Source organism: Puma concolor, chromosome B1 (genome assembly GCF_028749965.1).
Source record: "Puma concolor isolate L17-30 chromosome B1, mPumCon1.1.hap2, whole genome shotgun sequence".
Lineage (NCBI taxonomy): Eukaryota > Metazoa > Chordata > Mammalia > Carnivora > Felidae > Puma > Puma concolor.
The window spans coordinates 31,051,742-31,077,692 of NC_141670.1; the positions used below are offsets into that span (position 1 = coordinate 31,051,742).

Below are 25,951 nucleotides of genomic sequence, written 5' to 3' on the forward strand. Positions count from 1 at the left end.
CAGGAGTGGAATTTCTGAGTTAAAGGGGAAGTGCATTTTAGGTTTTAATAGATGTTGCTCTGTTGCCTTTTAGAAAGATAGTGAAGCTCGAAAGTCCCACACACAGTGTGTATAAGAGAACCCTTTTCCCCACATCCCTACCAGCAGTGGGTTTTATAGCTCTTTTTAATGTTGTCAATCCAATAGATATAAAGTCATATTTCATCTTTATTTTCATTTGAATTTCTTTTACTGAACATGAATTCGAGCATCTTTTCATTATGTTTGTTGACCACTGGGATTTTGTTTTCTTGTGATTTTTTTTTTTTAATTCTAATCTTCTCTGCATTTTTCTATTGAACTGTTTGTCTTTTTCTTGTCACTCTATAAGAAGTCTCCACATTACACAATTGTCCCGTGTCTGACGTTGCTCACTCCTACCTCTCAACTCACTCTCTGTCATATTAATCTTTTCTTTTCTCCACAGTAATTACCACTGTTTGAAATTATTTTGTTAGCTGTTTGTTTCTTGTCTGTCTCTCTCAACATAAATCTCATGAAAACAGAAAATGTCTCCTTTGCTCTTCTGTATCCTTTGTCGATGACAGAGCATAACACAGGATAGGCCCTCAACAATATTTGTTGGCAAAACAAATAAATGAATGGTGGCCAAAGAGTTATTCATAGATTCATACAACATAATGCTTGATTCAAGGTACTATGGAATTGAGAGAAGAGTAAAATGAATTGTGAATTAGAAGATAGGTGGTGATTAGGTGGTAGAAATCTTACATGTTAGGTGAAGGAATTTTCACATTTTTTTACAGGAAATGTGGAGTCATCAAAAGCTTTTCAGCACGGGGGTGACACAATGAAATTTATGATATAGGAAGAACACTCTGGTGGCAATGCCATGAATTAATTATAAGGGGAAGAGAAGTTTTATTAGTAATGGTCCTTCTCACAGCTCTAAAATAACTTGTGCCAAACCAGTCCAAGTGTATTTTATGGACAGCATCTTTAATAGAACTAGCAGAGTCAGCACACATTTCCCAAATCAGATGACAGAACAGACACTCTAAATTTTATCCATTATCTTTTGCTGCCCCAATTCTTTATGCTAAAGGATAAAAATCATATGAGTTGCATTAATTTCCTCAATAAAGTGGATGCTTAAATTGATTGAGAGTTATGTTCATTTTCTGCCAAATTATATCAGCCTCCTCTCATAATCCAAAATTTCTGAAAATGTTTCTGAGGAATTTTGTGTGCCAAGTACTGTGCTTGACCTATACTTAAAGTGTGTTTAAGACTCAGTAGTTAGACTGGTATTAGGAAATACCATCACCTGGTCTTAGCCTGTCACCTTCCCTAGCAAGGGTCAATGTATATGCATGGTAAAGTTTTACCTGTATTAAGCCAAGACAAGGGGAGATATTTGTCTTCTTCTTTTGTTAGTTTAATAAATCTCAGAGAATACTCTTTGGCGTGAATTTTCCAATCTGAACTGGATATTGATCAACTAAAGTGGTTATTTGGCACATCTCCCTTTGGACAGGTGGTAGTTTTATCTTCAAGCATCATTTGATTCTCCTTGCATGATTAAAGAATGGCTCCTCTGATGAGGTGAACCACACTTTATTGACAGACTATAATATAGTTAAAAGGACATGGCTTTGGCATCAGATATAACTAAATTCAAATCTCCACTGTGCTACTTACTAGTTGAGCAATATTCATTCAGTAAATGTTTGGGAACTATTTTATACCGATTATTGGTCTAGACTCTAGAGCTTGAAAAACTCTGACTGTAAGGAGCCAGCAGTTTAGCAGGAGGGATAGACAAGGAAATCAACCTTGTATAATAGAGGAAGGAACTAGGAACAAAAAGATAATCAGAGAGGGCAGGTGAAAGAAAAGACACTCAGACCAAGGCAACATAAGGAACAAAAGTATAAATGCATGCCTAGGAATGATATGCTTGGTGACTCAAAACACTGAACTATGGCATATTAAATATAAAACTCTGTGAGAACAAACGACTTGTTTGTTTTCACCACTGTAATTCCTGGCACCCAGGGCAGAGCCTGATACATACTTGCAGCACAATAAATATTCAGTGAAAAAATAAATCCCCGTGGGGCACCTGCGTGGCTCAGTCGGTTGAGCATCTGACTTTGGCTTAGATCATGATCTCATGGCTCCTGCGTTTGAGCCCCGTGTCAAGCTCTGTGCTGACAGCTCTGAGCCTGCAGCCTGCTTCAGATTCTGTGTCTCCCTCTCTCTCTCTGCCCCTCTCCTGCTCATGCTCTGTCTCTCTCTCAAAATAAATAAACATTAAATTAAAAAAAATTTTTAACATATATATAATTTTTAAATATATATTTATATATACAAATTTTAAATATTATATATATATGGTATATGTATATACCATATATATGGTAAAAGATGTGTTGGAAAGTGGTGAGAGATAAAGGTAGAGAAACAGGCACCAGGCAGATTATGGTTGGGGTTGTATTCCAAGATGAGAAATGCTAATTTTTATTCTATACCCAAGTATTTTCCAAACTTGGTTAAGAATTAGAGTCATCTGGACTAACAGACACATGAAAAAAAAATGCTCAACATCACTCATCATCAGAGAAATACAAATTAAAACCACAATGAGATACCACCTTACACCTATCAGAATGGTTGATATTAACAACTCAGGCAACAACAGATGTTGGCGAGGATGCGGAGAAAGAGGATCTCTTTTGCACTGCTGTTGGGAATGCAAACTGGTGCAGCCACTCTGGAAAACAGTATGGAGGTTCCTCAAAAAATTAAAAATAGAATTACCCTATGACCCAGCAACTGCACTATTGGTATTTATCCAAGGGATACAGGTATGCTGTTTCAAAGGGGTACATGTACCCCAATGTTTATAGCAGCACTATCAACAATAGCCAAAGTATGGAAAGAGCCCAAATGTCCATCGATGGATGAATGGATAAAGAAGATGTGGTATATATATGCAATGGAGTATTACTCGGGAATCAAAAAGAATGAAATCTTGCCATTTGCCGCTACGTGGATGGAACTAGAGGGTATTATGCTAAACGAAATTAGTCAGAGAAAGACAAATATCATATGACTTCACTCATATGAGGACTTTAAGACACAGAACAGATGAACACAAGAGAAGGGAAGCAAAAATAATATAAAAACAGGGAGGGGGACAAAACATAAGAGAGACTCTTAAATATGGAGACCAAACTAAGGGTTGCTGGAGGGGCTGTGGGGGGGGGGGAAGGGCTAAATGGGTAAAGGGCAATAAGGAAGAAATTTGTTGGGATGAGCACTGGGTGTTATACACAGGAGATGAATCACTGGAATATACTCCGAAATAATTATTGTACTATATGCTAACTAACTTGGATGTAAATTAAAAAAAAAAAAAAAAAAGCATTAGTCATCTAAATTCTGGATCACCTGGTAAAAATACAGATTCCAGTCCTCTTCTCATAACCAAACCTAAGTCTCTAGAAAAGAGGTCAGGAAATCTGTATTGTAGCTAGTACTGATGTGATTCTACTGATTATGTGTTTGAGGACACTGAGTAAGGCAAAAGAGTATGAGGGTCTGATCCAAGACTACAGGATTAATAGAGGAAATGAGTAAACAAATATATCATATGCTGATTAGGTTGACTTGTCAAAACCCAGTGATCATTCGAGAACAGTAATGAGAGAGGCATCTAAGTTTCCAATTTGGGTCCCTGGATTAAGTTGTTGTCAAGAAATAGAGTAAAGAATGCCAGAAGAAAAACTGGTTTGGAAGAAAAGATAATAATTTTAGACAAGTTAAATTTGAAGTGCTTGTTGTAAAACTGGGGGTAAGGTCCATAAGGTATGAGATAAATGGAACTGGATCTTAGGAGAAAAATCTGAGCTTAAGTTATACAATGGGAGAGATCAGTTTTTAAAAGATGTAATGTCATCATCTGTTCAGATTGTCCCAATAATTCATGCTATGAAATCTTGCCATATGGCATGGCTCCAATGGTGTCCTGGCAAATGTATCAACTGGCTTTCAAGGGTGGGGGGTGGGGAAGCCCTAATTTGTAGCATTTGTCAATTTTTCATGTTGTGAAAACCCCCACCATGGAAGTTTTCAAGCTAGCAAACACATCACTGAATATGAGATTGGGAAGGCATGTGCACAATTGGTTCTCATCAGTGAGTAGAAATGGATTTCAGCACACAATTGCATAGTCCCCTTTGCCCCCTCCCCCAGAAATGCACCCTAATGAGTCCTTACTCTAGTAAAAAAAAAAAAAAATTCCATGCTAGCAATAAACAGAATACAATAAGAAGTCAAGCTCAGTACATTCAAGTAAAGTGATTTCTTCCCAAACATCCCATCTGTTCTTCACAACCTTTCCTAGGTTGCCACACTCTGCTCAGTGCCAGCTGGCACTCCCAAACAGCTGGGTAAAATCATTACTCATTGTCCAGATGTGTCATAATTCAGTCAGATCTGGCTCCTCTCTAACTCTATGGCACCTCCAACCTTCATCAGAGGAATTAGCTTAGGTGACCATTCTAGATCCACTGATTTAGGGCTCAAGTTCCAGGATTGTTGGATTCCAACGGCTAGCTACTGGTTAGGCTTACAACTCCTAGGTTCCCCTCACCTGCCTCACTCACTTTCCCATCACTATTTGGCTGAGAAAGTTCCACATCATTCATTTCCCTCCTACCAAGCCCTTTGGTAAAGAAGCCTTTGTAATCACTTCCTGAAGGTGGAGGGGGGTAGATTGAGATGAGACAAAAGTTCAATAACTGGCTCTGCTTGTAATTAGTTCATGCTTTATAAAGAGACTGCAATTCTCTCTGATGTTATCTGACAGGCAGGCAGAATATGTCTGATGTTTACCAAAATCTCATATCACAGTATCTCCAAACTGCTTGTCTTTAGGACACAGCTAACAGATTATCTTTGCTTGGGTGCTTGTTGTGTGATATACTGTAATTTTCTTTCAGCATTTTAGAGATAGAATTCCTTTTTTTTAAAATTTTTTTTTTTCAACGTTTTTTATTTATTTTTGGGACAGAGAGAGACAGAGCATGAACGGGGGAGGGGCAGAGAGAGAGGGAGACACAGAATCGGAAACAGGCTCCAGGCTCCGAGCCATCAGCCCAGAGCCCGACGCGGGGCTCGAACTCAACGGACCGCGAGATCGTGACCTGGCTGAAGTCAGACGCTTAACTGACTGCGCCACCCAGGCACCCCAGAATTCCTTTTTTTTAAATCTCAGGTGTATCATTTCTTTTAAGACATCAGCTGACAGACTATTGATTCTTTTAAAGCGTCATTTCTTTTGGTAGCTACTTTTAAGGCTTTCTCTTTGTGATTATTTCAGCAGCCTTATTGTGATGCGTCTCTGTGTGGTTTTCTTGGTATTTATCATATGGTGGTTCAAAGTACTTCTTGAATCTATGGCTTGACTTTTTGCATCAGTTTTGGGAAATTCTCAGCTATTATCTTTTCAAGTATTGCTTCTTTTTATCCCTTTCTTTTTCTCCTCCTGCACGTGACTCCAGTTATACTTGTGTCAGACTGTTTTACTGTCCCACATATTACTTATGCACTTTTTGTAATTTTCATGGTTTTTTCTCTATGTTTTAGTCTGGATACTTTCCTTCTGACCTTTCTTCCAGTTAATTAACTCACTCTTCAGCCCTCTCTAATCTGATATTAAACTCGTCTATTAAGTCCTTGGCTTCTATTATTGTATTTTGCAATTTTGTAACATCAGTTTATTTTATTTTTTATTAATTCCTGTTATCTGCTGAAATTCTCCACTTTGACATCTATATTCATGAACATCCATATCAGATAATTCTAATAATTATAAGTCTGTTCATATTGTATGCTTTGATTTTAGTCATATCTTGGTTTCCTAAGTAATTTTTTATTGAATGCACATTATTGGTCACATTTTATTGAATGGCATTATGTCTTAAAAAAAACTGTTATCTTCTTCCCAAGAGGATTTATGTTCACTTTGGGCAAAAAGTTAGAGTAGCACCAGCCCATCTTGATCTGATCAGGAATTAAACATACTCAAAGCTGGATTTCAGACGTTGAAAAGTCTTACCTAATTTGGGTTCTCTATTACTCCTAAGATGTAGCCATTTGGGAGCTTTGACTAAAAGCTTAATATGTTTACAAGAGCTCGGAATCCTATATATTGTCCTCCTAGCACTATGAGACTGCAAAAAGTAACTGCTTGGCTTCATAGCCTCTCAGCCTTCGACCTCTCATGAAAAGACAGATACTTTGGTGTGAAAAAGCAATATGGAATATCAGATTCACTATTCTGTGTTTCTCTTCACTCTGGGGTCTTGAGTCATCAAATCCTTATATTGAAACTCCAATATATGTATGTCTCTCTGCCCTATGAAACTGAGGAAAGTTCTAATCAACTTCCTTGCCTTTAGGTACAACTTCCTGAGCTTCATAGCTTTTTCTGCCATGCAGTTTATGAATCAACAAATAAGAGGGATAATGGCACGAAATTTTGGACTTGCCTCAGTATATTCTCTTCTCTCTGAGAAATTAGCCACTCAAGTCCTTGATTTATTAATAGCTCTTCGGTGCCTTCAAATTGATTTTCTGCTCTGCTTTATCCAGGTTTTTTTTTTTATGTTTATTTATTTAATTTGAGAGGGAGAGAACACAAGCAGGGGAGGGGAAGAAAGAGGGGGAGAGAGAGAATCCCATGCAGGCTCTGTGCTGTCAGCTCAGAGCCCAATGCAGGGCTTGAACTCACAAATCGTGAGATCGTGACCTGAGCTAAAATCAAGAGTCTGACACTTAACCGACTGAGCCACCTAGGTGCCCCTTATCCAGGTTTTCTAGTTGTTCTCTGAAGAAGGTTGTTTGGCTATAAGGTAGTTCATCATAAGCAGAAATCCAAGATAGTGAAAAGTAGCGTGAAAACAAAGGACTTGCTCTTTCACATGAAATGAGGTATGAGAGTTGAATTAACGATTTGGCCTGAGCTACAAGAAGGACTGTGTTACAGGTTATGGGTTTGGAAAGAGCACATGAGAAGAAGGGTTGGCAGGGGACTATCAGGAGTAAATTTTGAGATGGTAGCTAAAAAAAATTAAGAGTGGATATCCAAGAAGGATTTTGGAGTATGAGTCTGGAGTTCAGAGAAGAGGTATAGCCTGGAGATATAGATTTGGAAATCATGAGCATATGGATGGCATTTAAAACCAAGAAAGTAGGTGAGGTCACCAAATGTATGAGTGTTGATAGAAAAGAAAAAAGATCTAAAGAGTAAGTCTGGGGAATACTAACATTTATGTAGGTGTCAGGGAGATGAGAAGAAACCAGCAAAGGAAAATAAGAACTTAAAACAAGAGAGATTAAAGAAAACCCAGGTGAGCGAGATGTCCTGGAATCCAAATAGAGAAGCTATTCCAAGGAAAGGATAATAAATAGTATGTCAAATACTACTGAAAAACCAAATCAGATGACTGAAAAGTAACCTTTGGATCAACAACATGAAGTCATTGCTGACATTATGGGAGTCATTGGAAAGGTGGGAGTAAAAGTCTAATTACAATAAAATCAAGATAAAAACGGTGACAACGGGATATTAATTCTTGCTTTCTATTTTATTGGACTTTCCAAAATAATCTCATCTAAAATTCATCTTATTTCTTAGAACAGATTACATGATCGTGTATTCGCAAGGCACTGATTCTTTAAGCATACCTCCTTCAATGTCATCTTCAATACCTGTTCATGGCTGAAGACATGTTTTGCTCTAAAATAGTTAACAGTCACATGTATGATGTAAAGATTTTCTATGGTTTCCAAATTCCCCAAGCTATTATCTGGGCCCTTGGGCAATACTGAACAGTAATGAAAAGAAAGTTACTTCCAGAACACGTACTACAACAAATACTTGTCCCATGAGGCTCTTCAACAGTTGCCTCTGCTTTCTCAATTCTAGACTTGCCCACACACAAATAACTCTTTTGAACTTTGGGGAAAAGATGGAATGTCCTTGAACCTAACAATTCTGACACATGCATCATACTCTTCCCTTCTTCCTCTAGATAATATTTATTTTCTGAAATAAACAAAAATGAGGAGTGGTAAACTCACTGATTTCTTTTCACGTTCACCCTTCAAATATCCACCACTAAGATAAGCCCCTAGAAGACCATGAAAATTTATCCTCCTTCTAAACGTCTGACTCAATATTTTATATATTCAGGGTTCAAGGTTATTCTGGAGATCAGAATGAGAAACTGCCTTCATTCCATCTCTAACAACAAAGATGCCATTTTATGTGATTACTCCCTATCATACTTTCCATTAATTGTCTCCACAATAGATGATGTGGTATATTGCTCAGGATATGCTAACCACTGGAACAAACATACCCCAAGTCACTGAATGTTATCAAGTATTTTCTTGCTTAAATAAATTCCAAGGTGGACATTCCTGGTCAGGTGGTTCTCCTGGGCAGCTTTTCTCCAAGCAGCATCTCAGAAACCCAGGCTGCTTCCATCTTGTGGCTTTAAGGTACCCTCGACATCTTTAGTCAACAGATAAAGGGAAAAGAGAAAGGTTTGCACATAGAGTTTTGTGGCCAGTCCTGGAAATAACATGCATCACTTCCACAACATACCATTGCCCAAATGCTGGTCACGTGATTTTAAACTAAGTTCAAGGGAAATGGAGAAACACATTTTTTCTTGTGTACTCAAGAAAAGGAAATATGACTGCTGAGCATTTAGTCAGTCTCTACTATAGACTTCCTTCTGGCCATTAAATTCTTATCATACTCTTCCTTTTATCTGCAAAGTACACTCACCCCCTCGCTAATAGGAACAACCCAAAGTCACACTCCATCATTACGTCTAGTTTAGAGTTCAGGATCTCCAGACGATACACAGTCCTTCCAGCAGGACTAGTTATGGCTCCCCATGCTCTGGTAACCTGTGAATTAAAAGATAAGCTTTCTGTCCACCACCACCACACACACATACACACACACACAGCCAATATGCAATGTTGGAACTGAGGCACTGTAACAGTAATAAACACCCCCATTTACAAAAGGAACAAATGGAAAAGCCTAGAAGTCAAGTCCTTTGGGTAGAAAATGTGAAGGACCTGAAATGGTGGTAGGAAAAGATGTTTGGTAAGGTTTTTCTCATGTTTTCTAAGTGGAATGTCCCTTCCCTGTCCATCCTCTGTGGCTCTGGCTCCATCCTTTGTGAGCTTCACCTTGTCCGTTATTCTCTTCGGCCACATGTGAAGGGGGAGAGAGGGCATGCCATTTGGGAACACTGGAAGTCAGCCTAAAGTTTATGGAAATGTGGAGCTCCAATGGTTGTTCGAAGTCTGAAATGGCCAAAACTGATGCTTTTGTTTGTTTAGTTTGTGGTTTACTTGGAAATATAAATTTCTCAAAAGCTTAATAGTCTTCTGATCAATTTGCTTCCCAGCAGTTGTATGTGCCAGAAACCACCTTCAAAGATTTCCCCTAGACATAATTCTCAAATACGTTTTATCTCTCTGCTTTTTGCCACCATTCTGATCTCTCTCAATTTAATAATAGGCTATCTTGAGACTGTAACTTTTGAATGGAGAATATCCATCCTTAAACTGATCTTTTTTGTGAATCACTTGATTCACCTGAAAATATTTACTGAGCTGCAAGTGTTCAAAATTTGTTTTTTTCTTTTAAATTCCATTTCCCACAGTTCAGATTCTACAAACAGCGGACTTTTCAACTTTGCAGAACTGCATTTCCAGACTCTCTCTATTCCCTTTCATTTATGCTTACAAACTTAGACATTTCTTTCTCAAGCTTTTTCTTGGCCAAACACAGCCAATAAAAACCCCACACCACTAGAGTTATGTTTCTCATTCCTTCTCCTGGAGTTCAATTCCAATAGGCCATGTTCTACCTTCCAAGCATTCATAGGGAAAAGTTTTACAAAATGTCTTACCACTGCATAATAAGATTACCATTTTTCCAGCTGCCAATTTCAGTTTCCTTACTGACCATGGCCAATTGCTAAGCCAATAACATATATTTCAAATTTTTGTTATGAAAGAACACCACTTCAACATATAAACATTTGTATTTGAATAGGTTAACTGCTATAGCAAATGCCCCAAAATCTTACTGGCTTAATGTAATAAAAATATTTTTAAGTCCACTGTGAGTACTCTTGGTTGGGTGGTTCTCTTGAGTGGTTATCCTGCAAACTGATTTAGTAATCAAGTGCTTCTATCTCATGGCTTTGCCATTTTACAAGTTCAAGGTAATCCTGGAATAATCTGGCCAGTAGATTGGGGAGGTAAGAGTAATGTAACCAGAGGATTTATGACCATGCCTAAAAATTATATACATAAATTCTGTACACATTTATTTTTCCAGAACTCTGTCACGTAGCCCCAACACAGCATCCAAGAATTCTGGAAAATAACGTCTTACCATGTGCCCAGGAAGAGGTAACAGGATTGGTGAGCATGTAGCCAGCTTTGAAGCATACGTAGCTAAAACCACAGATTAGTCCAATATTGGCAAGCAAGGATTATCCAATTCTAAAATATACGGCAGAGACATACAGAAAACTCAGCCCAAACCCTGAAAATGTATTTAATTAATATATTAGCTAAATGCATTGAGAATAGAGGCACATGGGTGGCTCAGTAGGGTAAGCATCTGACTCTTGATTTCGTCTCAGGTCATGATCTTACGGTTGTGAGATGGAGCGTGGCACAGAACCTACTTAAGATTCTGTTTCTCTCTCTCCTTCTGCCCTTTCCCCACTCGCTCACATGTGCTCTCTCTCTCCCAAAAAAAGAAAGGAAGAAAGAAAGAAAGAAAGAAAGAAAGAAAGAAAGAGAAAAGAGGGGCGCCTGGGTGGCGCAGTCGGTTAGGCGTCCGACTTCAGCCAGGTCACGATCTCGCGGTCCGTGAGTTCGAGCCCCGCGTCGGGCTCTGGGCTGTTGGCTCAGAGCCTGGAGCCTGTTTCCGATTCTGTGTCTCCCTCTCTCTCTGACCCTCCCCCGTTCATGCTCTGTCTCTCTCTGTCCCAAAAATAAATAAACGTTGGAAAAAAAAAAAAATTAAAAAAAAATAATAAAAAAAAAAAAAAAGAAAGAGAAAAGAAAAGAAAAAGAAAAGGAAAGGAAAGGAAAGAGAAAGAAAAGAAAAGAAAAGAAAAGAAAAGAAAAGAAAAGAAAAGAAAAAGAAATGCATTGAGAATGTACTATTTTCCAGGAATTCTTCCAATTCTTTTATACTTAATCACTGGTTCTTAAAATAATCCTGTCAGATGGTTATATTATTATACACATTGCATAGATGAAGAAACTGAGGCACAAATGGATTAGGCCTCACAGCTAATAAGTGGCAGGAGCAGAATTTGACTCAAGCAGCCTGGTTCTAAAGCACAGAATCATCCATTATAATATTCAGCCCTTTCTGATTTATTCATGAACTTCTCAGTTAGTAAGTTTAATACACTATTGACTAATAGCATATTGTCTCTTCTCCTCTCTGACCTAGAGAGCTATTTTCAGCCTTGTCTGTCCATTTGTTTGCACTGATTCTCTAGGACCTAGTCTTTTTTTTTGAAGGTCTATTTATTTATTTTTTAAAGTGCAGGGGGCGGGGAGGAAGAGAGAGAGTGGAAGAGGTGCAGAGAGAGAGGGAGATAGAGAATCTGAAGCAGGCTCTGCGCTGTCAGCTCAGAGCCTGATGTGGGGCTCAAACTCATGAACTGTGAGATCATGACCTGAGCTGAAGTTGGACGCTTAACGAACTGAGCCACTCAGGTGCCTGTAGGACCTAGTCTTAATGCATTTCTGTACTGTCCTACAACTGTGTTGTGGAAATTTTGGGAATAGAGGTTATCATCAAGTCTATAGAGTGAAAAAGGAAGAGGATAAAGGGAAAATACAAGCAGCACATTCATTTACAGGGTAGTAAGGAGAAAAATCCAGCCCACACTTAACATTCATCAGGCCTAGGACAAGAATACAAACAAAGGCCCACATTCCATGTCTAATACTTAAAAGTTATGAATTAAGCCAACACAGTGGTAAATGAAACACACTTCATCCTTCTACCTTGAAAAATATATTATCATAACATTCTGGAATGCTAAATTGAATTTAGAATTTTTGGACTCAGAATTCCATGCTAGAATATGGTGCTTTGGAAAGGAGATGGAGCCTGTGCCCCACCTTCTTTCTTTTCTCATCCTTGGATCTATCCTATACTACAAGAAACTGCTTGAGCACACAGTTGGGTCCCCTAGCATGCACATTTGAGCTTTGTCCATATCACTGTAGCAAATACTCACCCCTGTGTCCATCAAAAGGATGATCCAGGAATAGAAGTCTGGATGGGAAGTCAGCCTGTGATAGTTAAATAGAAAACTCCTGGGTCCCGAGTATCCAGACTAGGTAGAGGTGGTAGAGGTGGAACATAGATTCCGAGTGAGCACATCCCTTTGGCCTGAGTGAACCTTCACACTATGGTGAAGGGTATACCATAGAAGGGCCAGAGCAAGACTCTGAAGAGTAGGACTGAAATCCCTGATTTTCCCTCTGACCACAAAAAAGTAATATGGATTTGATTTATTTTCCTGCTTCTGGCAGAGGCTTGAATTACAAATAATGTTAAAGAAGTTCTTTAGGCATAGGAAAATGATACCAGATGATAACTTAGAACTACACTAAGGAGTGTAGCACCTGGGTGGCTCAATCAGTTAAGCATCCAACTCTTGATTTTGGCTCAGCTCATGATCTGATGGTTTGTGAGTTCAAGCCTCACATCAGGCTCTATGCTGATGGTGCAGAGCCTGCTTGGGATTCTCTCTCTCTCCCTCTCTGTCCCTCCCTTGCCTGTGTGCTCTCTCTCTCTCTCTCTCTCTCAAAATAAATAAAATAAACATTAAAAAAAGAACTACACAAAGAAATGAATAATACCAGAAATAATAAATATGTGGGAAAATATAAAATATATTTTTCTCATATTTAGTTCCTTAAAATAGAATTGACTATTTAAAGATATACAATGAAAACATTAATCTACAAAAAGCTAGAGTGGTTATTTTAATATCAGACAAAGATTTCAAAACAAAAAAATATTTTCAGGAATAAAGAGAAATATTTCATAATACTAAAGGCACTAATTTACCCAGAGGACATAATAATCCTAAACTTAATGCACATACTAACAGAGCTTCAAAATACATAAAACAAAGTTGGCAGGACTGAAAAAGAAAAACAAACAAATTCACAATAATAGAATTGAAAAGGGAAATAAACAAAATCAGTATCACAGTAGCAGTTCGCAATGCTCTTCTATCAATACTGATAAACAAGTGGATGAAAAATTTAAAGGGACTAAAATTACACAAAGTATGTTCTCTGATTATAACAGAATTAAACTAAAAATGACAGGCAAACAGCATTTAGAAAGAATTTTAGCATTAAATGTTTATATTAGAAAAGAATGTGTGTCAAACAATCTAAGATTCCATTTTTTAAAAACTAGAAAAAGACAGTTCAGTGAAACAGAATAGTTGCCAGAAATAAACCCACAAATTTTTGGTCAATTGATTTTTGACAAAGGGCCAAAGTAGTTCAATTTGGAAAGGACAGAATTTTCACCAGATGGAGCTAGAACAATTGGATATATGTGCATCTATATCTATATCTATATCTATATCTGTATCTATGTCTATCTATATATTTCTATATCTATATCTATATCTATATCTATGTCTATCTATATCTTTCTATCTACCTATAACTATATCTATATCTATATCTATATCTATATCTATATCTATATCTGTATCTATATCTATATATCTCATGATCCTCAACTCCCATTGAAATAAACCATACACCTAAATGTTAGATCTAAGACTACAAAACTTCTAGAAGAAAATGTAAGAGAAAATCTTGTATCTGGAATATTTACAAACTCTTACAAATCAATAAAATAAAGAAAACAACCACTTTTTTAAACGGGCAAAAGATTTGAACAGAAACACTGTCAAAGAAGAATGACACGTGCACATAAGAGGGTGCTCAACTTCATTAATCATCAGGGAAATGCTAAGTAAAACCACAAAGAGTTTCCACAACACATTCACTAGATCAAAAAGGCTGAGTACTGGCAAGAAATGTGGGGAGATGGGAGCTCTCATAGATTGCTCACAAACACAAGACGATATCAACCACTTTGGGAAACTGTTTATCATTTTCTTACAAACATCCACTCACCATATGATTCAAGTATCTTTTTGAAGATATTTACTTACCTACTTTCAGATGTTTACTCCAGAAGAATAAAAAACATGTCCACACAAGGACAAGTGTTTACAGCATTTGTTCATAATAGCTCAAAACTGGAAACAACATAAATGTCCACTGCTTGGCATTTGAATAAAAATAACCTTATGCTACTCAGCTATAGAATATAACAAACAACTGATGGGAAACAATATAGACGAATCTCAAAACCACTATGCTAAGTGAAAGAAGCCAGATACAATCTTTTGCCTAAATACTGTATAGTTTCCATTTATATACAATTTAAAAAGATAAAACTATGACAGAAAGTTTAATTGTTGCCAAGGACCAAGAGAAGGGGGAAAAGATTGATTCCAAAGAGGCACAAGGACATTTTGGGCATGATGGAAATGTTCTATATCATGATCATGGTGGTGGTCACACGTCTCTATATATATTATCAAACCTTATCAAATTGTACTCTGATCATTAATGAATGTTATTGTACATATATTATATCTTAATATAACTGATATTTTTAAATGTGCAGATGAAGCCCAGGGAAAAGATCCCTCTTGCCTAAGGGCCAGCAATGAAAATAGTCTAAGGGCAAGTCTAGGGCAATTGCCTCAAGTCTAAGGGCAGCAGTGAAAATAAAAACTAGTAAAAGAAGCTAAAAATGTATAATTTGTAAGGTGAATAGAGACCCTGATCACTGTGTTCATAAAAGCCTAGGAATAACAACCGCCATTACATATCAATAACATCTAACATTGAATGAGGGTTTCTGTTTCGTATTTGTTTTTGAGATGGTCAGTCAAGCAGAGCCACAAGAAGAGACAGAGGAGAGGCTCAGGAAAACAGAGTTTGTAATACTCACAGGTCCTAGAGACAGGAGACAGAGCACACCACCCAGCACCATTATGGAGAAACTCCAGAGTAGTCAGGAGGCAGCAGACAAGAAGTGGAGAGCACTTAGGCCATGGCCTCCATTGGGGTTTCTGCAGGAAAGGTGAAGAATGGTAAATAGTTTAGGACTGGCCAATTTAAATCATTGTAATGGGCTTGGGGCAATAGGGGTGGTCTCTACTTATCTAGTACCTGGCTCTGGGATAATTAAGGGAGAGGAATATTGCCTCCTGTGTGCAGGGACCAGATGCAGGAGGTGTGGCTCTGGGTTGGTTTATATATCAAGGCCATGCTCTTTACTAGGCCCTCGGTGACCTGTAAGAATTGGTTAGCCCAAGGGAGAAGCAGTCTCTCCCCAACCAGGAAGGTTTTATTATTAAGATGTCAAAACAGGACACCATGCAGAAATAAAATACATACATATTTTCTATACCATGAACACTCTTCAACTTCTTGAATTAACTCTTTTAATCTTGATAACAACCATGATAGTGAGTCAAGTTCTTTAATGAGGGCACGGGCAGCAAGATGAAGACCACAGTGGCCTACGGTTTTGGGCTAATGCAGGTGTTTAGCTATTGGAAGGGTACAGATTGCTGTCCATTAAGAATGAACTAGGAGTAGTGAAGAAGCAAAAACAAAGACTTTCTAGCAGACAAAGGCTGCTCCTTCAGAGATGTTGGCTATGAAGAAACCCAGTGATACAGAATTGCAATCAAAGATTTGTTTCTTTAGGTTCTGAAGGTACTGAGATCTTTTTAAAAAGAAATTTTAATGTTTATTTTTGATAGAGAGAGAGAGAGAGAGAGAGAGAGAGAATGACAGAGCATGAGCAGGGGAGGGACAGAGAGAGAGGGAGACACAGAATCTGAAGCAGGCTCCAGGCTCTGGTTGTCAGCACAGAGCCCGACATGGGGCTCAAACCCAGGAACCGTGAGATCATGACCTAAGCCAAAGTCAGACACTTAACCAACAGAGCCACCCAGGTGCCCCTAGGTTCTGAGATTTTTAACATGTTTATACAATAAGAGAAGGAAGCTGGGAAGATACAGATATTGAAAATATAGGTGGGGGCGCCTGGGTGGCGCAGTCGGTTGAGCGTCCGACTTCAGCCAGGTCACGATCTCGCGGTCCGTGAGTTCGAGCCCCGCGTCGGGCTCTGGGCTGATGGCTCAGAGCCTGGAGCCTGTTTCCGATTCTGTGTCTCCCTCTCTCTCTGCCCCTCCCCCGTTCATGCTCTGTCTCTCTCTGTCCCAAAAATAAATAAACGTTGAAAAAAAAAATTAAAAAAAATTAAAAAAAATTAAAAAAGAAAATATAGGTGGTTTGGGGGATATTTGATGAAAAAGGATACCTTAACCTATTTCTTGATCTGCAAAAAATAGTAAGCATAATCCTAACTGCAAAAATTTTGAAGATGAAATGCAATAAACTATGGCACATTTCACATATATTTCATCATAAAGCATTGTTCAATAAATGACCATTTTATTTATTCCACCTCTTTTTCTTTTAATATCACACCACTACATGCTCCTTGAAGTTCAAACCAGCTGCAAAATGTAAACTGGCTATAACTTTGCCTCTTCAAGTTTTTCTATGAATCCTTTTAAAAACAGTAGGGGCTGGGGGAGCCAGAGAACTTTCAAGTAAGTTCTTGAGAACCTGATAGGTGTCAATGGCCACATCCAGATGCTGAATAGGAAATGAAGGATGGGAACAAATGCAATGCTTTTTGGGAATAAAGAGAAAGAGAGGAAAAGAAACTGAAATAAGAGAACACCACATTAAGCCCAAGGAAGAGAATTTATTGAGTTTGCTATTGGAAGAGAATAACCGATACTTTCATCTCAGATGATTATGACATTAAACTAAACAGGCAAAATGTTGTAAGCATCCCTGATTGCCTTCCATAAGTGGCATTAGCGATGTAAATCAACAAAGCAGATGAACTAGGTGGGATTAACTGAACTATAAAAATGAGGGTAAGAGTGAATATTGGATTTTTATTTTTAAATTTAAATTACAGTAATAGCCTCAGGGACATATAAAAGAAAAGCAGTCAGGAAATGTCAAAGATAAAAATGTTAATTAGAACAGGTGGTTTGTTCTTAAAGTAGGCTGCAGCGCTGTCTCTTTCTTGACATTTGGAAACCTGAAATTCTTCTCTACCATTCACCCTTGACTAATATACGCCTTTGTTTAAAGAACAAAATCAGTTAAGGTAATGTTTATTTTTTAGAGTTTAAAGATTATGTCCTCTCTGGGGGTAGGCATCATGGAATCCAGCTCTGTAATTCAACCAAAGGTAAAATCTGTAAAAATATTTGCTTAAAATCCCCTGGGGAATATTCCATATCCCTCAGAGTAATATGCTGGAAGTCACTTTATTGCTCCCTGTATTAGCTGTATTAGCATTGATGTGAGAAAGGGAGCTAGAGTTGCTAGTATGGGAACGTGTGTCATGCAGCACAGAGAGGGCACATCTCACAGAATGCAGGTCTGTGCATGGGTCCCACGCATAAGCAACATGGACTTACATGCCCCTCGCACATGGAAAGCATGCATACACAGGTGTGTGCATGTCTGTGTGCAGTGTGTGCATAAACATGTTTGGAAGATCTAGTGAAAATACAAATTCTAGCTGCACCCATCTCAGTCCCCCTCTCTGTTCAACTTTATTAAGGGGCACACGGGTGGCTGGGTTGGTTAAGTGTCTGACTTCGGCTCAGGTCATGATCTCACAGCCCATGAGTTCAAGTCCCATGTCGGGCTCTGCGCTGACAGCTCGGAGCCTGGAGCCTGCTTCTGATTCTGTGTCTCCCTCTCTCTCTGCCCCTCCCCCACTCACACTCTGTCTCTCTCTCTCTATCTCAAAAATAAATAAACATTAAAAGAATTTTTTTAAAAAAAGGTCTAGTGGTGATACCAGGAGTATGCATTTTTAACTATCACCTCCAAGTAATTTTTATGCAAGGGGTCTGAGGACCATACTTACAAAAACACTATCATAGAGCAATTTTCAAGTTACTCACAATGAGGAAAAGAATGATATTGTATGAGTACCTTTATCTAAGCTACTAAGCAGAGTAAGGTAACCTAAGTGATCTGATTTCTGGGCCTCTGGGTTCCTTGAGGTGACACAGTCATTCTGTAATTAGAGGTCATGTGAAATAGCCTCTTTCTCTACAGAAGTAATGTGTTGATTTAAATTCACATTCAGAGTAAAGATACCAACACCTGCATAGTTGGCACTTCCTATTTCTCGTGTGCTAGAGATAGATGTAAAGCTATTGAACACAGCCCTCCAAAGGGCTTGGCATCGACGTTTCTTGATCTGTTTCATCACTAGTGACCTTCACCTCCACTACACTTTATTATTCCACTCCCGTGACCACATCCTACACAGTTTAGCTTCACCAAGCATGCTGAAACTCTGAAATCTTCCAATTACATATCCCCACGGTGACCACAAAGCTCTGTCCTTCCACTCTGGGCTTCACTGGGACCTCTGCTCCATGACTTATTTTTCTTTGCCTCATTAGACTCCTCCTGCCTTCACTTCTTTTCTTTTTCATTTTGGATTTCATCATTTCAAAATCTTTGTTTGACACCAAAGCTATTACCTCTCTAGCTTTCATACTTCAAAAACACAGACCCTCAACCAACCCAACTGAGCATTTTGTCAGTGCTAACACTGGGATATTGGCCTCAGTTAGAGACATTTGAAAAACAATGCCGACAGTGGCTACAATAAGTTCATGATTTATAAATGTCAGCTGGGTTCTCATACTTCTCCAAAAGCCTTCTTTGTTTTCTTAGTGCACACTCTTTCCCATTGTGCACTGTAGCTATTTCCCATCTTTGCCACTCTCTTCAAACTTCTTGACCCCTCACTCTCAGGGTGACTATTCACCTCCTATTTCATAGAGAAAATAGAACACACCAGACAAGAACCACTAAACTTTCTATTCCCAAACAACACATATGCCTACACCTGGTCCTGTTTTAAAAGGATTAAATATCCCTTTTTCTGTCCCCAGAGAATCCATCATTGTGTTCTATATGCCTTTTACTTCCATTATTTTGCAAAGTATTATCTGTGAAACACCAGCATTATTATCATCTTGGGGGCTTGACAAGATACAGGAGCCTCCATCTAGACCTTGGAATCAGCATCTCTAGATTTGGCATCAAAGAATTATGCATTTTTTAAATTTTTAGGTGATGTCTCTCTCAAATAGGAGAATGACTGACCTCTAGCCTCATCAGAGACCTACAATATTTATTTCCCCTCATCCCTAGGTCTTCAGTATCTCCCATCAGTACTGAAATTGGCATAGTTCTCTCATAAATTTTGGCTGCCTGCCTTCCCCCAAGCACTGGGACTCTTATTTTTCTCTTCTGTTTCACAGACATGTTTCTTGAAACATTTGCTTACTTTCCACACTTTCTAAACTAACATTCTCTTTTCAATCAGCTGCCCCCACTACCAACCAACATTCCTACTTGAACTATGTTGAAAGTCACTAATCACCATATTGCTGAATCCAGGAAGTGTGTTTCTGTCCCTATCTTACTTGAGCTGTTGGTAGCATTTGGTTCAAAGGACTGCCTTCCCTGGACTTCCCTGACATGATAGCCAATTCTTCTCTGCCCATCTCTTAAATTAGAATGATACACACACACACACACACACACACACACATATTTCTGGGGAAATTCCATCCATTTCTATTGTCTCTAAATGTCATATATAATCTGATGAATATAAAATCTTTATTCTAAGTCATATTTCTCTCTTGAGCTGCAATTCTACATTTCTACCTCACTCCCACACATTCACCAAGTCTATTCCTGTTCTGTTCTCTACCTGAATCACACCTGAGTATCACTTTTGACTCCTATTCCTCCATCACCTCCACATCTGATGAATCACCAAGTCCTATTTATTCTATCTCCTAATCTTTCTCAGATCTATTCATTTGTTCCCCTACATCTCACCCTGCTCTTCTCTTCCCTTCCTTTCCTGAATAATCAGTACAAAAGCCATTAGGTGGGGCCAAGGAAGGTATGCAACAACATCAACATGTGGGTGGGCGGGCATGGAAGAAAGCTGCAGTGGCCCAAGGTGCCAGAGCAGGAGTGAGATGAGAACAACAGGGAGCTTTCAGCATGGAAAGAGAGAAAACTAGATTGAACCCCTGACATGTTGGATTAGGAACCGGAGGTACACAGGTGTGGATTTAGGATTTTTAATATATACAGATATATGAAGAAATAAATATGAATGTAATACACACACATATAGGCATGTGTTTATGTCTAAACTTTAGTACTATTGACTACGAGGATCTTGGGGCATGATGTAGATGGTTATATCATGGTCATGTAGAAAAATGTCTTTGTTTGTAGTAAATATACCCTAAAGTGTTCAAGGATGGTGGAACATTAAATAAGCAACTTATTCTCAAATAGTTAAGGAGAGAAAAAATCATTTGTACTATATTTGGAACTTTTCTGTAAGCTTAAGATTGCTTCTAGATAAACATAAAGCAAATTAAAACAATAAAAATAAAGCAAATTAAAACAACAATGAGATGATGCTACACACCTACTACAATGTCTAAAATCTAGAGGATCATACATTTCAAAAAACCTATCCTTTTTATGTTAGTAATTAATAGATCTAACAGACAGAAAATCAATAACGATACAGTTGAACTGAATAGCAACACTGATCAACTAAATCTGACATTTTTTAAATACGTCACAAACAATATCAGGATACACATTCTTCTCAAGTTTGCATGGAGCATTTGCCCAGGTAGACCACATACTGGGCTATAAAAATACACCTTAACAAATCTAAAAGAACAGATATCATACAAATTGTGCACTCAGACCACAGTGGAATTAAACTAGAAATCAATGACAGGGAGACAACTGGAAAACCCAAAATATTTGGGAATTTAACAACATGGCTTTAAGTAACACATAGGTCAAAGAAAAAGCTTCAGGAACAATCTTAAAATTTTTTTTAACTAGCTGAAAATGAAAGTAAAATGTCAAAATCTGTGGAATGCAGCAAAAGCAGTGCTTAGAGGACAGTGTATATAGCATTTAATGCATATGGTAGAAAAGAAGACAAATCTAAACTCAATAATCTAAGCTTCTGTGTGGGAAACTGGAACAAGAAAAGCATATTAAATCCAAATTAAATAGAATAAGAGAAATAATAAAAATAGAGCAAACACCAATGAGGTTGAAAGCAAAAAATTAACAGAGAAAATCAATGAAATCAAAAGCTATGTCTTTGTGAAAAGATCAACAAAATGGATAAATCTCTAATGAGACTAACAATGAATAAAAGATAGAAGACACAAGTTACTATTATTAAAAATGAAAAGGGGGCCATCACTACAGATCCCATGGGCATTAGAAGGATAATAAAAGAGGTACTTGGCTGGCTCAGTCCATGGAGCATGCAACTCTTGATTTCAGGATCATGAATTTGAGACCCATGTTGGGCATAGAGCTTACTTTAAAATAAAAAAAGGTGGGGGGTCACGTGTGTGGCTTAGTCGGTTAAGTGGATGACTCTTGATTTTGGCTCAGGTTGTGATCTCACGGTTCTCAGGTTGCGATCGAGCCCTGAGACAGGCTGTGCACTAAAAGCACATAGTCTGCTTGAGATTCTCTCTCTCCCTCTCTCTCAGCCTCTACCCACTTGTGCTCTCTCTCTCTCAAAATAAATAAATAAACCTAAAACAATTATAAAGGGGGTGCCTGGGTGGCTCAGTTAGTTAAAGCATCTGACTTTGGCTCAGGTCATGATCTCACAGTTCATGGGTTTGAGCCCCACGTCAGGCTCTGTGCTGACAGCTCAGAGCCTGGAGCCTACTTCGGATTCTGTGTTTCCCTCTCTCTCTGCTTCTCCCCCATTCATGCTTTATCTCTCTCTGTCTCTCAAAAATAAATAAAAGTTAAAAAAATAAAAAAAAATTTAAAGAATATTATATACAGCTGTATTCCCATAAATTTGATAACCTAGATGAAATGCACCAAGTCTTTGAAAGGTACAGTCTGTCAAAACTCACACAAGGAGAAATAGATAAACTCAATAGGCCTCCATTAGAGAAACTGAATCAATAATTAATAACCTCCCAAAACAGAAAACACCAGGCCCAGATGGTTTCACTGTTGAATTCTACCAAAGAAGAATTTAAAGAAGAAAATAATAGGCTGTCTTCAATCTGTTCCAGAAAATAGAAGCAGAGGGAATAAAATTACTCCAATACCAAAAGTAGACAAAGACAATACAAACAAGGAAAATTATAGACCAACATCTCTCATGAACATAGATGCAAAACTCCTCAAGAAAATATTAGCAAATCGAAAACAACATTGCATAAAAAGAGTATACACCATGACCAAGTGGGATTTATCCTAGATATGCAAGTCTGGTTTAGCATTTGAAAAACAATTAATGTGATCCATCATCCCATTAACAGGTTAAAAAAGAAAAACCATATCACATGATGGTATCAATAGATACTGAAAAAGTATTTGGCAAAACCCAATACTCATTCATGACAAAACTTTCTGCAAACTATGAAAAGAGTATTTCCTCAACTTAATTAAAAAAAATTTTTTTTGACAAAAACCCTACAGCTAACGTCTACTTGATGGTTCATATACAGAAGTCAATTGCTTTCCTATATGTCAGTAATGAATAAATAGAATTTGAAATTAAAAACACAACACCATTTACATCAGCACTCCCAAAAATAAAATACTTCGGCATAAATTTAACAAAATATATATAAGATCTCTATGAGAAAAACTATAAAACTCTGATGAAGGATACAAAGATCTAAAGAAATGAAGAGAGAAGATGGTGGAGTAGTAGGAGAACCCTAGACTTACCTTGCCCCTTAAACACAACTACATTAACATCAAATCATTTTGAACACCTAGGAAATCGAGCTGAGGATTAAGAGAAAAATCTGCACGATTAAAAGAAAAGAACGTGGCAAGTATGGGGTGCAAAGACATGAAGTAGGGGAAAGAAAAGCTGCGGTGCCATGGAGAGGAGGGAGCCCTTTTTGTGGACAAAGGAGAGAGAGAAAAAGAGAGGGGGAGACAGAGCCATGTGCTGGGTTCACACAAGAAAAACTCTTCCCCAAAACCAGTGACTGGGGAATCGAGAGGAAGTGACTATCACAAGTTTTTATAAACAGTGGAACTCAAATTCTGAGGTTTGAGAAGTCCGTGCCATTGGCCGGAGTCAATCAGGGTTGACAGTGGCAATCCCAGGAAGAAGAGTGGAGGCCTGGAAGCCTTCACAGCATCGTGAAGGGATCCCCTGGGTCACCCTGGGAAAGAATGTTCCCCTTCCTGGAGCACGTTTGTAAGAGGGTCTATTGCCTCTTCAAGAACAAAAGAGTCAGTGTGAGCCACTGAGCAGCCATTCATCAGCAAAGGACAGAAGCACGTACAGAGGGCATCTAACCTGCTCACTGCTTTTCCCTGTGCTTCACCATAAACTCCAAGCACCTGCACAGCCATGCGACTGCTTTTCTGGGACAAAATAGCACCAGACACAATGAGGCAAGGCTCTCCTCTGGAGGAGGGAAGTGGGTCCAAGCCATGCCGGGTCCTTTAGGATTTAGAGTTTTGAATCCCAGCCAAGCACCAGAGATAAAACACAGGAGAACTGTGGTATCAGGCATGGTAATAGCCTGAGCACAGACAGGGGGAGAGCAAGGATCTGACAGAAGCCTGGGACACAAGAAGGGAGATTGTTTGCTTTTCTGTGAGGGCTTCCTGAACAGCAGCACATGTGAGCTCCCCTCTCTGGAGACAAGAGAGTGGGGTGATGCCATCTTCCCCCACCCACCAGCAGGGTCAGACTTCAGTGCACAACACAGCACCCCCAGTGGAGGCTGGAGCTGCTTTCGCCAAGCCCCGCACCCTTGAGCCCCACATCCTTGAGTAAAGGTGTGGGGGACCACTTATCATGCAAATGGACATCAAAAGAAAGCTGGAGCAGCCATACTTATATCAGAGAAACTAGATTTTAAACCAAATACTGTAATAAGAGATAAAGAAGGGCACTATACCCTAATAAAGAGGACTATCTAACAAGATATAACAATTATAAATATTTATGCCCCCAATATGAGGACACCCAAATATATAAAACAATTAATAAAAAAACATAACTTATTGACAACAATACAATGATAATAGAAGACTTTAACACCCTACTTACACCGATGGACAGATCATCTAAGCAGGAGATCAATAAGGAAACAATGGCTTTGAAAGACACACTGTACCAGCTGGAATTAACAGATATATTCAGTGCATTTTTTTCCCAAAGCAGCAGAAAACACATTCTTTTTGAGCGCACATGGAACATTTTCTGGAATAGATCACATACTGGGTCACAAATCAGGTCTCAACCAATATAAAAAGACTGAGATCATACCATGTATATTTTCAGACCACAATACTATGAAACTTGAAGTCAATCACAAGAAAAAATTTGAAAAGACCACAAATACATGGAGGTTAAAGAACACCCTACTCAAGAATGAATGGGTTAACCAGGAAATTAAAGAAGAAATAAAAAAAAAAAAAAAAACATGGAAGGATATGAAAATGCAAACACGACAGTCCAAAACCTTTGGGATACAGCAAAAGCAGTCATAAGAGGGATGTATATAGCAATACAAGCCTTCATCAAAAAGCAAGAAAAGTCTCAAATACACAACTTAACTTTATACCTAAAGGGGCTGGAAAAAGGTCAGCAAATAAAGCCTAAAGCTAGCATAAGAAGGGAAACAATAAAGATTAGAGCAGAAATAAACAATATAGGGGGGAACAAAAACAGTAAACAGATCAATGAAACTTGGAGCTGGTTCTTTGAAAGAATTAATGAAACTGATAAACCCCTAGCCAGATTTATCAAAAAGAAAAGAGAAAGGACCCAAATAAACAAAATTACAAATGAAAGAGGAGAGATCAAAACCAACACTGTAGAAATGCTAACAATTACAAGAGAATATTATAAGCAATTATATGCTAACAAATTGAGCAATCTGGAAGAAATGGATAAATTCCTAGAAACATACAAACTACCCAAACTGAAATGGGAAGAAATAGAAAATTCGAACAGGCCCATAACCAGCAAAGAAATTGAATCAGTAATCAAAATCTCCAAACAAACAAGAGTCTAGGGCCAGACGGCTTCCCAGGAGAATTCTACCAAACATTTAAAGAAGAGTTAATACCTATTTTTCTGAAACTGTCCCAAAAAATAGAAATGGAAGGATAACTTCCAAATTTATTGTATGAGGCCAGCATTACCTTGATTCCAAAACCAGACAAAGACCCCACTAAAAAGGAGAACTATAAACCAATATCCCTGATGAATATGGATGCAGAAATTCTCAACAAGATACTAGCAATCAAATCCAACAGTACATTCAAAGAATTATTCACCACGATCAAGTGGGATTTATTCTTGGACTGCAGGGGTGGTTCAATACCTTTAAATTAATCAATGTGGTATACCACATTAATAAAAGAAAGGATAAGAACCATATGATCCTGTCAATAGATGCAGAAAAAAAGCATTTGACAAAATACAGCATCCATTCTTGATAAAAACCCTCAATAAGGTAGGGATAGATGGAACATACCC

The 25,951-nt window shown here is 38.2% G+C and overlaps 1 long non-coding RNA gene across 2 annotated transcripts in view; it reads right to left on the bottom strand.

The window, feature by feature from the left end:
• LOC147581538 (uncharacterized) overlaps window positions 1-25,951 on the bottom strand; it is a 229,043-nt gene that overhangs the window by 197,664 nt on the left and 5,428 nt on the right. For both annotated transcript variants that reach the window (XR_015250011.1, XR_015250012.1), the window contains exon 2: window positions 15,209-15,329. This is a non-coding gene — a long non-coding RNA (uncharacterized LOC147581538). The remainder of the gene's footprint in view (window positions 1-15,208; window positions 15,330-25,951) is intronic.